The 17,180-nt window shown below is 37.8% G+C and overlaps 1 protein-coding gene across 3 annotated transcripts in view; it reads right to left on the bottom strand.

Annotated features, from left to right (window-relative positions):
- Positions 1–17,180, bottom strand: part of LOC129775138 (uncharacterized) — a 59,569-nt gene that overhangs the window by 31,193 nt on the left and 11,196 nt on the right. The window contains exon 1 of one of the 3 annotated variants that reach the window (XM_055779466.1): positions 5,274–5,752. The exons of the other annotated variants lie outside the window; for them this stretch is intronic. The gene's annotated coding sequence lies outside the window, so the exon portion shown is untranslated. Of the gene's footprint in view, positions 1–5,273; positions 5,753–17,180 lie in introns of those variants that run through there. 3 annotated transcript variants of the gene reach the window in all.

The following is a 17,180-nucleotide window of genomic DNA, read 5'->3' as shown; positions in this document are numbered from 1 at the left end:
ACTGGTTCAGGTGCCAGGCATTGCCAGTCTCAAAGGAAAGCTACAAAAACCCGGAAACGACGAATTGACGTTGCTATAAACGTCTTTGCCCAGTCCAGGTGGTACACGGGCCTTTCAAACGGCAGTATCACGATGGTACTCCTGCGAGATGGTGCGGTTGGTCGCAGGCCTTGCAAGCCGCACCACAAATGCAATGAGGAAGCAAGCAATGAATGATACACAAGACATTGTGAATCAGACCATGTTGTAAAAACGTTAAGCCAAAATAAATTAATAATCATTTCCGTGTGCCGCTCTCATTAACTATCTTTCGTTTCAAATTGAAGAAAAAACCTCCTCATTTTTTCTGGTGAACTTGGAACATGTGAGATGCTTTTTAGTAGTGACTTCACAGTAATCTTATAAATGCCCCAAGTTGCTCTTTTGATTGTCCTTAAGGCTTTCAATTAGCGGCTTCAGCAATCCTTTAAAATGTGGCTTCTGCAAAGTTGTTTTTCTCCTTATACTTGCGGAGAATTTACCTCCAATTCCACTTCATAGCTACGGTGTAATAAGTGTTGAATTTGGAGAATTGTTACTAATTGTAAATGTATTAATATATTTTTGCATGTACATTTCAACATATATGTTCAATTTTTTGCATGACCCATTGTCATTAGCAATGACTCATCTGACAAGACTTAGAAGAATCATTCTATCCAATATTTAACATTCTGTAGTTCTGTATAATGTTGGGCATAAGATTTTTCTGGGTGTTATCTGATGGCTATCTACACATCAAACTTCGATGAATTACAGGGTCTTTCAGATTAAACGCTCACGCAAAAAAAAATCGAATAGCTCCTCATAAAATTTTTTTTGACGTGGGACTACGTCTAACCGGAGTATATGGGGGTTAAATGAAAACCTAAACACAGAACATGCAGGAAAAAATGAAAGATTCCGAATGCTTATAACTCGAACATTTCTTACTGGATCGAAAAGATGTTTGCATCAATTGATAGGGAATATTTCTACGCTTCTATCGCTATTGATAAAATGTTATTTTTCATTAGCTAAACAAATGAATAATTGTAAAATGTTAAGCGTTATCTAAACACCCTAACTGCCTTATTTTGATTGGCCCGATCTACGGTTTCCCTAACACAGCCATCAAAACCAAGCAGCCTTGGGGAAATCGGCATTGCAAATACATGAAAGTATGGGGACTTTTTTTCTCGCCGAAATGAGTTCCCTAACACAGACTTCAAACCCAAGCAGCTTTGGAGAGATCGGCATTGCAAATACATGAAAGTCGGGGGTGTTTTAGTTCCGACTGAAATGTGTTTCCCTAACACAGACTTCAAATCCATGGAGCGTGGCGTAATTGGCATTCCAAATACATGTAAGTCGGGGGCATTATTGTTCCGACTGAAATGTGTTTCCCTAACACAGACTTCAAACCAAGATATCTGGGGAAATGGGCTCAGCAAATAAATGCAAACTGCGAGTATTTTTGTACTCACTTGCCTTTGTGCAAATTAGAATATGTTTCCTTGAAACGGTCTTCCGGGGGTACTTCTGCACTCGTATGTTTTTTTTGCACTCCGAAAAGTGTATTCCTAACACGGATTACAAAACAGGTACGAACACAACGCTTTGGCTCGGTTATTCAAGATTACATTGAAGGATATGCCTTCTTAACCGTTTGCTACGATAACGCCTACTGATTAAACAATTTGCGTTCAATGTACATGTCAAAATCGAAACTGAGTTCCTGAAGTTCATCAAATCAAGCAAATTCGCGGTTCAAGAAATACTTGGTGCAAAATTGAGAGGTGCAAACTTCAGAAGGAAACGTAAAATAAAATAATCTTTTGATAATTCATCCGTTCCCATAATTTGTCCTAGGCATCATACCAAACGTAAAAGGACTGTCATTAAATTTACTTGTAACAAAGAACATAATCTATCACAATGCATGAATTGACCTTATATGGAATTATACAATATTTTTACTCACAAAGCAAATATATTGAATTCAATTAAATTCAGGAATTGTTCATTCAATCAAAAATCTAATCAATACAAACGAATGATTGCTACGCTAAGGTAGTCCCACGTAAACATTGCGGTTATATCATAGATATAACCCATCCATTTTTTGCTCCGACGATGGTAACACTGTATTCCCCACTTCGGGACAATAATATTCGGCTACTCGTTTAATCTGATCAGATGGTATTTAGTGTCATAATGTAAAATTTACAAGAACGTGTATTTTTAGTGAAATCGTATTACACGAGCAACCGAAGTCTTAATGAAACTTTATCCTCTTATGGTAAGAATTTCAACATTTCTCGTCGTCGATTACTTCCTCTGGGGGTACGTGAAGGACCGTTGCTATGTTAATAGGCCACAAAATTTGGAGGAACTTAAAGAAGGAAGAACTCGGATTTTCAACAGCATCGAAGTCGTAATGTTAGAGTTGTGCATGAAGAATTTTGTTCACTGTTCATCATAAGATGTCTAAGACTAAGTATGCCAATACAACACAATATTTTAGCTATTGTGGGGGTAAAGTAAGTGAATATCACCAGAAAAACATAGCAGGGTGTATAGGTTTCCTATAATTTCATGGGAAATATTTTTCCTTATGGACCATCAAAGTAAATTAACGAAGAGTTAGTTTTATTACATCGGTATTTTATTTATTGCTTTGTAATATAAAAACATAATAAAAATGATCAGAAAAGTAAAAAAAATAGTTATGGTATTCTACGAAACAATTTCGTTTACTTGTGAAGCACAAGTGGACATTGCACATTTATTGTGGGATCTTTGTTAAGTCAGACCGGATCATGTTTGACAATTTTTTTTATTCGTTCAGAAACACATTTGCTGCCTTGAACATACGTTTTATTTTGACATTCAGTAAAAAAAATATCGATTCAATAATAATTGAACAATCTATAACGATTTTTGTAGAAGGGAAAAATATTTCCCTTGGTTAAATAATAACTATTTTACTACAGTTAAGTATTATGCATTGGAAGTAGTGCAAATATGTCTTCTATCAAACGGCTTACAGCTTTAAAAAAAACGCAATATTTGTCAATATATTACTAATAGTAACTTTCTCCGTTTTTGACCCAATCTCACCCCCATGACCCATTTTCACCCCTGTCGACGGTGATCCAAAAGTACCGCACCACATCTTTGTCGACTTCGAAGCCGCATATCATACAATCGACCAACGACAGTTATCATTGAGAATCACGGATGGACACGACTTTTCCCGAAAGCTGACAGGACTAATTCAGGCAACGATGAACAATGTGCGCTTGAAGGTGTTATGCGGAGAGCGGGTTTTAACATTCGGGGCGAGATTTTCGACAAGCCTAATCAGTTTATCTGCTTCGCCAATAATGTGGACATACTCAGAAGAACACATACGATGGTAACGGACATTTGTACTCATTAGAAACTCGAAGCAGAGCTGATTGGGCTTGGGATCAACGCGTCTAAGGGTGGGTTTAGACTAGTGATATATTTGTGTGAAGAAATATGATGAGATTTATAGAAATCGCATCAACTGTTTACACTAGCGCGAACTTATATAATGAATATATTCATGTTTTCGGTGAATTTATTCACCTGAAGAAAACTACCTCCAACTTTAGTGATTTCTCACCAATGAGAAATTCACAAGCGTTCACATATGCCTGAATTTATTCAATACTTCTTCTTCTTGAATGGCGTTAACGTTCCCTGTGGAACTTTTGCCGTCTCAACGTACGCATTAACTAGCGTCATTTATTAATACTTAGTTGAGATTTCTTAAGCCAAATAACACGCCTTGAATGTATTCCAAGGGGCAATCTCTAGAATACGCGTGACCGCAGTGCAAGTCGAAAAATATTTCTTTGACGAAAAATCCCCCGGCCAGAACGGGAATCGAACCCGAACACCCGGCATGATAATGTGAGACGCTAACCACTCGGCCACGAGTGCACACAATTTATTCCATACATTCTATACATATATACCTCGAAGAAGTGTATCATATATATTATCAAACGTTTACATCTATTTTCGGGTGAATAAATGCATCTATAGCTATAGATCTCCCTAATGTAAACCCGCCATAAGACTAGATATATGCCAACAGGAGGGGATGGGGGTCTTCGTAGCCTAATTGGTTGCGTGTCCGCTACTAAGCGAACGATCATGAGCTAATAACTCAGGGCCCCTCAACTGACCATCTTTGTGTGTTATTCTAGCTACTACGTCCACGCAACAATCATCATGTGTCGGTAATCCCAGTCCCTTACCGCTCACATTACGATCTGCTGCATCGGTAATTGGTGCTAATTCTAACACAGCAATGGAAGCCTCATATCAGCAGTCCCGTTGTGAACAGTCCAACTGTGAACATCCGAACAATAGGAATATTCTAACGCCGAAAAAGGCTGCATGTGTTGTGTATCGATAGAATTGGAATATTATTAGGCCTAAACAGCTACTGTGTTATACATAAAAAAAAACAAATGTTTATCGATGGATAGGAATCTTAAGCCTAAATAATATACAACAATAGTTATCTTAACATAAAAATGTATACGAATAAATTCGGCTCTGTGACAGCTGAATTGCTAAATAAGCCTAATAAACGGATGGGATAAAAAAAACAGGAGGGGATGATCATAACAGAATTTGTTTTGGTAATATTGTTGTAATCGATGACGACGATTTCGAGGTGGTCGACGAGTTTGTCGTCCTTGTAACATAACAACGGAAAACAACAGTTGTGAAATTCTAAGACGCAGAGCCAATGGAAGTCGTGCCTACTAAGGGCTCCACAAATCCCTAAGGCACCACAACCTACGACACTGTATGAAGTGTGCCATGTTCAATTCTCTGAATCGACCAGTAGTTCGTCCAGATGCTAGCGCAACTCTACAAATTTGCCGGTCAGCAGCCACGCAAAGATGGTGTTCGGGTCGGTTATCGGTCAAACGTTTGCATTTTGGTCCACTTTTCAGGAAATAACAACGTAGGCTAGGAGGGAAATATAATAACATATTAAAACACAAAGATTTGAAATGCGTATGACACCATTCACCAAACAAAATCATACACATATTTATACAATAAATCCAACAGTTTGATAAAAAGCAGACTTGTAGCAAAACTCATTGTTTGAACGTTTCTGAAATGACACACTATCAAACTAACTTACAGGACAACCTGTAAGTAAATAGGATAGTATGTCAGTTTACTGAAGAACTCACATTGCCACGAAAATATAAAGTATTACGGGTATGTTCCAAAGCTTCACTGTATGAAATGAACGAGCTCTAGGTTGCCCCTTCAGTAGATTTCGTATTTTTGCATTCTGTAAAACACTTGATGAAACGTCTGTGGAATACGAGTTCCCTTGATACTCCTGTTCTTGTAGTAGATTCCTTTTCGCATATCTTCTCATTTTGTTAGCACGATTCACTTTCTGCAGATTTCAAACGCACTAAACATTTCCTTTTTCTGTTTTTGATGCACTTTAATGCTTTTTTGAATTTTAACACATTTTTAACAAATAATATTGGCATTCGCATAACACAAAGATTGGCTAAATGTAACTAATACGCGAACAAATATTCCCCGTTGTATAATAAATTGGCACTCCAAAATCACTTTGACTAAAAATTCATTTGTTCGTTATATACTTTCATAGTTTGGACGACCCATCTTTGCCTACAAGTGCCACTCCGATCTTGCACATAGCCCGGCTGCTGTAATACTATTATTTTCGACAATAATATGTTGGACTAAGCCGGAGCAGAGCGAGACGAGAGCAAACCCCTTTAAATCGCTCTGGGATCTGGTTTTATGCTATTTTGTGGACTCTTTTTTGTTCCTTCCACTCTCCGCTCCCTATATTCTCGTTTAAACTGCTGCAAATGATTCATCCTCAACCATCGTCGTCCTCGACATCAGTTGATTGGTTTCCGTACCTCACTGGCGTGGATGTGTTGCTAACTATTCGTGTGTATGTTGTGTTGATGGCACAAGCTGCATGTGGGGGAGCAAAAATCGGATAATAAAAAGTAAACTGCACTGCGACTGCGCAGTTCATGTTTACAATTCATTTAGAAAAAAAAATTTTGAAAACAAACATTTGCAATCGAACTAGTCCAGAAGAGAAGCGTATGTGTAAGCGACGGGACTTGCTGCCAAGAAAAACACGTGTGTAATGTTCGTACGACGATAAAACCATAAAAATCGCTAAAACCTGTCATTTTTATCTAACTAATTTACTTTATCTAATTATCTAATTTACTGTAAATATTCGAAATATGATGCAAAGAAAATAAAAAAAAAAATTTTGGTCAAAAATTGACTTTTTGGTATTTCATGTTTTATCCGTCTGAAAAGTCGATTATTTCAACAACAAAAAATATATCGAGATAACAGTAAATCTTAACGTTTCGTCCAATTTTAAGACATTTGGTATCAATGTTTTCGTTCTAAACTCCGATTTCATGTACTGTGATTTTTCGTTTTCCAAAAAATTGTAATTTTGACATCCGTAAATTTGACTAGTAAATGAAGTCCTGAACTAATATATTTTTTTATCATGCAAATTTTCACTTCACAGCAAGTTCCGTATGAAAATTAAATATTATATGCAGTGAAATCTGTTCTTTCAAATTCCATCAACAAGCATCAAGTAAGCTCTTTTGAAGACAGTTTGTATGTAAAATTTGAAATATAAAAATAAGAGCAGAAAAACAGTTTTTTTTCATGGTGATCCTAACGTAACTTAGAAAAAAGACGCTATATCGGTTATTTCTAGAGATAGAGAAAAACTTTGTTCTACAAAGATGTCTCAAGTAATTGGAGCTACAACATTGTCGAACTATCTTTACCTCTATCTATAAAGATAAGAAAGTCAGATTTTTTATTTCATCGACAATTTTGGTCACCCTATTTTTGACAACATAAAAATGAGCGCTCTATCATGAGTAACAACTTTGTCTAAGACAGTTTTTGTCTAGAGAATAACTGTCAAGCTCTAAATGCTAATTTCCACTTGGATGCATCTCCTGGACCATTGTGCAGTGCAAGTCGAAAGAAATTTCTTTGACGAAAAATCCGTCGGCCAGAACGAAAATTGAACCCGAACTCACGGCATTATAATGTGGGACGCTAACCACTCGGCCGCGGGAGCACAATTTGCAAGGCCTTTCATTCGATACATAAATAACTGTGTTCTACTCGTAAAGACCTTTCATTTGATACCCATATTGATGTGGTTTTGAAAAAACAGGAAGTGGGTTATATCTATGGTATAACCGCAAGGGTGACGTAGGACTATCGTTGATTTAGGGATCATTTGTTTGAAGTTGGATCTAAATCCATCCTGAATGAATGAATAAATAAATATTTGGGTGGCTTCAAAAACGAGAGCATTACGTTGGAGGCTCAAGGTTATATGCATCCAATATTGGATACAAAAAACCTTGTTCTGAAGAATAATCTTCAGAAGCTTTCCTGTTAACTGCACTTGATTGACAAACCACAAAACCAAATGTATGTGGTCGCAGTATTATATGGATAGAAAAAATTAAAATAAACTCGCTTGAATGTAATTTTCAATTCCATGGGGAACTGGCAGATTATTTTTCAGCAACGATCATTTCTTTCCAGGTTTCTTCTCGATAACCAGCAAACGAAAAGAGTTGCGCGCGTGTATGTGTGTGTTTGTGTGGCGGCTGCTTCAATGTCTTCCCGAGGAACCGTATTTCAATGCTGATTTCGATGCTCTCTTGGTCACCTTCTCTTCTCCTTCTGATCGATCGGCTTTTCTGCGCTCCCTCACAGTTAAAACAAACTGATTGCATTTCAGGTCAGGTCAGGCTAGGTAATGAATCCCTCGATCCCTCGCCGTTCAGCTCGTTCAGTAACGATGTTGTCTTGTCGATGTCCTCAGGCGTCGTGCACAAATTACGTAACGCTAAAAATCCGGATCTTGAACCCCCTCCCCCCCCCCCTTACGTAACGGAATTTCCTATCTCTATTAAACAGAAAGTAACGCAACATCTACCCCCTCCCCCCTTATCGCGTTACGTAATTTGTGCACGACGCCTCACGAAAAATGAATGGGTTTCACCACCAGAATATCATTTAAGTATGATTTTCGTGCGTGAATGAATCGAGAGAAGGTGTGATTTACGATGGCAATTTGGAAGGCAAACTAGAGGAGAATGAACTCTCTGAGTATGAAAATTTCGGCGACTGAGCAATAATCGATTGAAAATTATATAATTTTCGCGATACGAAACATTTTCCGTTGCGCGCGCATACAATATTGAATACGAAAATATCCTACTGATGGGAAAGAATAATCTTCCGAAGCTTTCCAGCTAATTACACTTGATTGACAAATTACGAAATCAAATGTATTTGGTCGCTGTGTTATACGGTTAGAAAACATTAAAATAAACTCCTTCGCATGAATGTATTTTTCAATTCCTAGGGAACTGGCAGATTGTTTTTCAGCAACGATTAGATTTTTCCGGAATTTTCTCGATGCTGTATGGCATCCAAACGAAAATTCTCGTTTCAGTTTGGCCTGCAAAAAACTTTTCTGAACTCTAATCCATCAAATTTGGAGCCCTGAAAAGGGCCGTTGATTATATGCTAAGCTAATATAGCACCCTCTCCTTGGATTCGACGGGCCAGCTGAATGTCCTTGGGCATGATGTGACGCGTTTTGCGTGGATAGCACACAAATTTGTATCTTCGAAGAAGCCTCCTGCAGCGTCATAACCGCGGAACTTTGGGAGCGCAAGTCGGTTTTGAAGTCCTGAGCAATTTCACGAACCAAATGCTGCAAAGGTAGCTTGCGGATCACCAATTCGGTCGACTTCCGATAGCGATGAATTTCACGCAAAGTTCCCGGTCGATAGCGATGTGGCTTCCTCACCTATCCTGCGGCTGGTGCGCTTATCCGAGCTGCTTTCATGTGCCTTACCACCGAAAGACTAACGAGCTGTCTGCGAAAGACTAACGAGCTCGAGTCCTCACGGTGCAAGAGTAGAGTAAGAAATGAACGAAAGCAAGGGAAGTGTCATTTTATAAAACATAAAAGTATCGAATGTAAACCCCACCCTCTTTATTATATACTGTATACTTACGAATATAATAAGGGTGGGGTTTAGATTCTATACTTTTATGGTTTATAAAATGATGCTTCCAACGGCCCTTTTCAGGGCTCCCAATTTGATGGATTAGAGTTCAGAAAAGTTTTTTACAGGCCGAACTGAAAGGAGCATTTAGCGAAAATCGTGGTGTCGATGATAATTCGATACCGATAGGTGCCATGGATATGGATTTCATAATGAAGAATATGAAATATATGACATGATGTAGTGAATATATCCGAAGAAATCACTTTGGTGAAACTGCATTATAAAATTATTTGTGTACGAATGCCGCAATCGATAGTCGACTCTAATTTGCGCTGGGTAATTTCCTCGGAGGACTCAATTCCTCCTTTGAGCATTAAGAAACTCTTTCTGGTAAAACGAAGTGGTATGAATCACATTATTTGAATGATAGAATGAAGAAGTTTTCTGCCAATTTCCTTCAACCTCCAAACATATCTTTCTCCCGTTTGTCGTTTTCGCGTTCGCTAATCCTTTCTCACAACACCCATTTCTCGTTTGAGAAATTGTTGAGTAAACATTGTTTGCCAGTGCGCGTAGAGCGGGAATTCCTAAAGATTCATTGCACCTCTAATAAATTGCAGAAAGACGTGGTCTTAGGTTGTTCGCACTTGATTGAAAAAATCCAAAACGAAATGTATTTGGTCGCAGCATTATATGAGTAGAAAGCAAATAATCGCTCGAAAATGATTTGATTTTCGCGATGATGTTTCACGTTTTTCATGTTATGCATCCAATATTGGATACGAAAGTTTTCCACTGATGGGAAAAAAATATTCAGAAGCTTTCCTATTAATTGCGATTGATTGAAAAATCACAAAACCAAATGTATTTGGTTGCAGTGTTATATGGATAGAAAACATTAAAATAAACTCTTTCGCATGAATGTATTTTTCAATTCCCAGGGGAACTGGCAGATTATTTTTCAGCAACGATGATAGCAACGAGAATTCCGCGCGTGTATATGTGTGTGTGGCGGCCGATGTTTCAAGCGGAACCGTGGCATCACTCTCCTCCTGATGGATTCCCTTCTGGCCTTAGGTGCACATACAGGCTCTTGGTGACACCGTTCATTAGCGCTTTCATGATAAACGAAAATAGCTTCACAACACAGCGACAACATGCTCCAATCGCTGTTCAATCATAACTGAGGGAGTTTACGAGCGGCGCTCGCTTATATACCGATTGGTGATTTCAATAGCCCGTTTTGAAAGCAATTTTCAGACTATTGAAACAAGTTTTTGGATGAAAAAGTAACAAGTATATGACGCGTAGACCTTTTATCTTTCGAATGAAGTGTTTATCATACCATTTCGTTCAGTTGTTTAAGAGCTATTAACGCTCAAAATCTCGGTCTCCGGCGTAACGCTTTCATTTTCGAAACTTTGGTTTTACACCCCGGTATAGAAATGAAAGACGTAGTCCTACGTCAAAAAATTTACATCGCCCTTTTGTGGAGGCGACCATTTTGGATTTGCTTTTTTCATAAATAACTGTGTAACCTTTCATTTGATACGTCGAGGTATTGTTGAAAAAGCAAAACAAAAAAGCCGTATCCATAGGGTAAGTAACGTTGTGATTAGACTCAATGCACTAGTAATTTTTTTCACTATTGAATGGAACCGTCTAGTGGAAATGGTCATTATGAAGGTTTAAAAAGGTTAAAATCCAACAAATAAAAATTTGCAACTGATAGGAGAATTCTTCAGATGATTCAACCAGGCGATGCAAACAGATGAGCAAACCAGGCGAAAGACCTTCCGGACCCGGTCCAACGATGGAAGAGGGAATGTTGGAGTACATTGGTCATTTTCATCGGGAATTACAAGAACGGTCAAAATCGTCTAGAGAGGAGGCCGACATTTTTGAAACAATTAAAGCTCGACACATGTCATGAGTAACTGAACTGGCAACTACAAAGTTTCGGAAAGGCGACTTTTGTTAGAGATACGAAGACTCCGTAGACATTTGAAGGCCGCTGAAATTAATTATATTGTTGTAGTTAATAAGATTACATTGGATGTGTTACAGTTCGTCATGGATTGGGACTTCCGAGAATCGATTCCAAATCTTACAGAGAATTTGAAGCTGTTTCTAACCGTGTATGTTTCTGTGGTATCCTGTTCGAAAGGCTTATCAAAGTTGAAATTAATTAAAAATTTGCGGTCAACGATGGGCCAGGCATGTTTGACACGTTGAGTCCCGCATCGTTATTACTGCGCATTATATTGAGCCAGAAACAAGAGAACGAAGGCGCACAGGAAGCATTTGTACAATATCAATGTTGGTCTCAACTCCCAAAAATATTTCTTTGATAAGATTTTTTTGAGTCACATTTCGACATCCACAAATAAACCATATTTTTATTATTTTCTTATCTTGTAACTGTCAGCCCTAGTGACCAACGCGTGAAGACTTTGTGATTTCTTGTTCGTCTTATCTAGTATTATAATAAATACGTTCTTTGTTTAGACAAGTTTGATTTTTCATTCGAAAACGAAAATTATGTATTATGGAGGGGTGACACAATAGTAACCCGCCACGGGTGTCACGCGGTCATGCTACGCCACTGCTTGGGCGTTATTTCAGATGAAACGCTGCGTTTTGACGAACACGTAAACTACACAATAAAGAAAGCAGCTCATAAATACGGAGTACTTTGTAGAATAAATCGATTTCTGACATTCGCAAGCAAAATTATGATCTACAAAACATTGATTGCTCCGAATTTTGATTATTGTGCATCTGTGTTGTTCCTTGCTAACAAGACACACATGCAACGATTGCAACTGCTACAATATAAAACCCATGCGCTTGATATTAAAATGTTAACGGCGATCTCCTCGAACCTCAGGTCAGCGTATAACATATTGTACGCTCACGTTTATATTCAAAATGATCAATGGTATGACACCAATCTATTTACAGAAAACTAGAACTTTTGGAAGAGATATTCATCAATATCAATACGAGACAAGCAAGAATGATAAACTTCCGGATGTTTTGTACTCAAGACTAATTTTTTTATAAAAGCTACCATTTATACAACAAACTGCCAACTGAAAGACGACAACAAAGACAACAACGAACATAAGAATATTGCGAACTATTTGCAAGATTTTTTTTGAAAATGATTTAGACTTGTGACCTGTTCGATAGTCAGTGTACAGGTTGACGAAGTATTGATGGAGAGATTACTGTTTTTGTGCGCATATGTGTATCTGTGTGCATGTTTTTGTTGTTTTTTCATGTCCGGAGACTATAATAATAAAGGTATTTAATTAGTTTTAGTTGTTGAATTGTTATTTATTTTAAAATTACTGTGAAGTCTACAATAGTTTGAGCATCGCGAGCGTTGACAGGCATAGAAAATTGAGATTGAACACATGCGAAAGAGAACTAAATTTTAAGAGAGAGTAGTTTCATTTCAAGGGGTCAGAAGTGCCAACTGGGAGCTAGGGATAGCCCAACCTGAATACTCTTCTGTTCAGTGGATGTTTATAACTAGATTTTTCTGGGTTGTGGCAGATCTGATTGCAAATACCGATGAACGCGTTTGTCCCTAAGTAATGAAGACCCTGAAGTGTTAGTAAACCTCATTTGAAGGGTATAGTGAAGAAACTAGAATAGCGCTAGGGGAATAGCGTTTGCAGAAAACATGTCATCTTTGGCAGAAAAGATGCCATTTCCTGTGCATGAGAGTCAAATGCGCAAATAATGAGCTATTTTAAAAGCTTAAAAATGGTTTGTATGTATGCGAGCAGACATCTCTTTCTGTTTTCTTTTCCCTTTTCATTTGGGATTGTGCAAAAAAAAGTCCATACGACGTCAATGGGGATCGAACCAAGGCCGGCTGTAATGCAAAGTTACTTTACACGACCACGCTATCCATATAGCCAGCTCTATTATAAAGGAGCGTGATAATATTACACCTCATCATAAAATGAAGTTGGAAGGTGTTTTCTAAAACGATAAAGAAGAACATGAACGAGAATATATCTTTCTCTGTCTGGGCCGTGTATTTGGCAAACTATACGAAAAGCTTTCATATGCTTTCATTTTAACGCGTCTCCTGTTTCGCTCCCTCATATTGGCTCTAGCATATATATTATACAAATGATATACATGTATTGGGGAGTAGAACATTTTATGTTATCTTTCAGCTCATTTAATGTAATAAATCGGAATGCCAGAACATGTGCTAAAAATTAACTTTGGGTGTGGTTGCGAGTTCCAGTAGACATGTTTGCACCCCGATTATGAAGGGCTAGAATTTGACTTGGGTTTGTTCGGCTGTCTGGACTCGAGAACGATCGCACCAGCAGAACGTTATCGGGAATCTACTAAAGCGGGAAGACTCTTGTTAATTCACGGCTGACACCGACATAGGTATTGGGTTCAATTCCCGATCGATCAAGGATTTTCTCGGGTTGGAAATTTTCTTGATATGGCTTGGGTTTACTGCTGGCCTGAAGTATCGGCTAGAATAAGGCTTGAGTTTGCTCAGCTACCTGGACTCCTGGACGATCGCACCAGCAGACAATACTGTTTATAAACATAAGCTTACAAATATATCCACAAAATTGACTTATAACTGTCAGATGTTTTCAGGTTAGTTTATGTTAGTTACGCGTTGGGTTTCTTTGAAAAAATATTACTTTTGCGAAAAATTTGATTTTCGTTTTTGATTGAGTTATTTTTCCATAGTTTTCTCGGTTGAAGTGCCCTATATATTTTTAATATTTTTTCTGGTGTTATTTTTCGTTTTTAGTTGTTGTATTGCAAATTCAACATGTTTTAAGCCTTCGTTCAATATTCCTATGTGACTAGATTAAACATATGCGACTAGAATTCAATCTTCTCGCAAAAAAAAATGATCACATTTCTACTTCATGTTTAAAAACGAACAAAAAATCTCCAATTAAGACGTGGCAAAATTGAGTGTACAGTTCAAGTTTTTCTTAAAACGAAAATTGAAATCTGTTCAGAAATGTTAATAGATAACAAAAATCAATCTCCTAGTATTATGTTTGGCCCCCTTTTGGCGTCCAGCACTTCCTGCAAGCGCCGAGGCTGGATTTTTGGTCACTGTAGACGGAAGTGCTTCCCAGATCTCCGTAATCGTCGTTTTGAGTTCCGCTTCGTTCCCAGAAATTTTATTCTTCAGATGTTTCTAGATTTCCCACCATAGATATTCCATAGTGTTTAAGTCCGGTGATTGTGGAGGTGTTTTGAGTTGAAGGGACATTATAGAGCAGATATTCCCGTACAATGAAGTCAGTTTGCTTCGGGTCATTATTCTGTTGGAAGTAGTAATCACAAGGGATACCCAATTTCTGAACGGGAGACTACAGGTTACGTTTCAGGAAGATTAATAAGGCCATCTTGTCCATCGGCGTGTCGAGAAACTCCATGGTTCCAGTTCCAGAAGTCCCCAATGTACCATACATCAACTGACTACCGCCGCCGTGTTTTACTATGGGAACCAAATGCTGAATCTGAAGCACCGATCCTGGTTTTCTCCAGGCCATCTGTCTTCCATTCGATTCAAAGATATTGATTTTCGGCTCATCCGTATAAAAGACCTTGTTCCAGAACTCCTTAGGTCTGTTTTAATATGCCTTAGCAAACTGTAGTAATTTTTTTTATATTCACCTTTGAATGAAATACTTACATACAGGTTCCCCAATGATGCCGGCTGCTTCGATAGTCAATTTAGGAATATTTGTTTTAGGGTTCTTTCGCAATATTCGAACAATTACCCGTTCATCATCAGAAGATAAAATCCGTTTGCGTTCTCTACCGGGAGATTTTCCATGGTTCCTTCGTATTTCCACTTGTTTGTGATTTTCATTACTGTAGAGTCGGTTCTTCCGACAGCAGCTGCTATTTCCCGCAATGTCTTCCCTCGACAAGTCTTACTTATCATCATTGTACGTGTAACAATATGTTTTTCTTTCCTCTTACTTGCTATTTTGATAAAAACTTTCTACATCTACAGAAAACAAAAACCAACACTGCCCAAGCAATGGTTTTGTGTTGACGTCACACACTGACGAAAAAAGTACGCTAATTCGGCAAGATCTTACTAAAAAGGATAATTTGTTTGGAGAAATTTAAGGTGTACACTCAATTTTGGGATGCTCAGAATAGAGATTGTTTTCAATTTGTTGGAATAAATAGTTAGCAAAAACTTTTCGCGAAATTTTCTACGCGCATAGTTAGTTGAATGTGTGTATTATTAATATACATCAATAGAAGAAATGTATTCAAAATATTTTGTACCAAATAAATCGAGAGTATTGTCAAGTAGCATGTGTATACTCAATTTTGCGATTGACTGTATGTCGGTTACAATAACCATAGCTACACATTATAGATATTTAGGTTATCATAAATAAAAGTTTCGTATTATTGAAAATGGATGTATTCGGGAAAATCAGCAAAAAAAGTCAAAAGGACAATCCTAATTAAGGATGGTGTTACCTAAAGGTGAAATAAAAAATACAGATCTAAAATAGAAAGGTATACAATAATGTTAGAATATTACGGAGCAAAATTTTTTACGGTATCCTTTTTTCATGAAGTTGTCATAACATTCAAATTGTATTCTCGTCTGTCAGATTTTCCGTAATCTTTATTTACACCTTGAAATATAGTTCGTTATAGTTCGTATAACCCCAGACAATTTTGGCGAAGACTTAATTTAAAACTAACAGGTTCTACAAATAATTGGTGTGCTTCAATACTAGCACCATTTCCTCCAAAAAAGAGGGTAGAAAAAATACATGCACTGCGCAGTCCCGAAATCGACTTGCAACTTTGAAGGTACGTCGTCACAGATGGGATACGAACGCTTATGATGTTTATACGAAAATGTTCTCCGCTGCAAGCAAGTTACCTAACCGACGAAACAACATGTTCGGCAGATGTAATCCCTGACACCGCAGATTCTAATACACTTTGCACGCACACTCGTCCCTCTTTGGTCCAGTGAACGGATGAAATGTGTTGCTTCTATTTTCGCTACCGCCGAAGAAATGATTGTGTGTTGGGCTGTATCACCGCTGGTGGTGTGGAATGCTTTCGAATGGGAAATTTAATGCGACTCGGAAGGTACAAAGTGGAGAATATATTTACCAACACATAGAGAGCTAAATTGGATTCAGAAATGGCTCTCGATCCACCAACGGGGTTATTATACATACATATAAAAGGAAAAACGGGAGAGAATTACATTTGCTGCCGTGTAGCAGTGTCTACGTGAGTAAGAAAAAAACGAGACGTTTAGTACCAAAATGTAAGCATAAAAGTATCGGAGGAGGATGAAGGGACGAGATACGTGAGGTACAGGATCATAAAACATGTGTTTAATGCGTCGACTTGGTCGACGCTACATGAGCCAAGATGGGTTCACAATAGAACGCGTCTGGTCAGATGTGGAATAAAGAAGAAAGGTACATACTGAATACAACCCGTCTGTTATTTTGTGTGGATTCGACACGTTTGTTAGATTGCTTTGGGTTTGGGGTTACAAGCAAAAAAAAAAGAACTACAGGCGTGGATACCTCTAAAACAAAAGAGTTTCCTTTTATATCAACGACAATCGTTGCATAATAGCTATAGGAACAAGTTTCGGAAAATAGAAGATTTTTTTAAGCTGTTTCCAAGTCTTTTGTATTAACTTATACAGCACAATATTATTAATGGCAATCGATTTTAGACATTAATAATATTGAATATATCATTCGAAGCGAAAGTGAAACTGAGAGACAGAAAATGTTTAGCATAACCCCTATGGGTAAAATAACGTCTTCTCATTCGCTTGTCATGAAGTATTTATTTCTTACTATGCAAGTTTCATATATTTATGTATTTATTATTCATCTTCGATATGAATAGTAACGACTACTATTATTTAGTGTTCTTGACAACAAAGGTTGTGCTCCCGTGGCCGAATGATTAGCGTCA

This window comes from Toxorhynchites rutilus, chromosome 3 (assembly GCF_029784135.1).
Source record: "Toxorhynchites rutilus septentrionalis strain SRP chromosome 3, ASM2978413v1, whole genome shotgun sequence".
NCBI lineage: Eukaryota > Metazoa > Arthropoda > Insecta > Diptera > Culicidae > Toxorhynchites > Toxorhynchites rutilus.
This window is presented reverse-complemented; position numbering and strand designations above follow the sequence as displayed.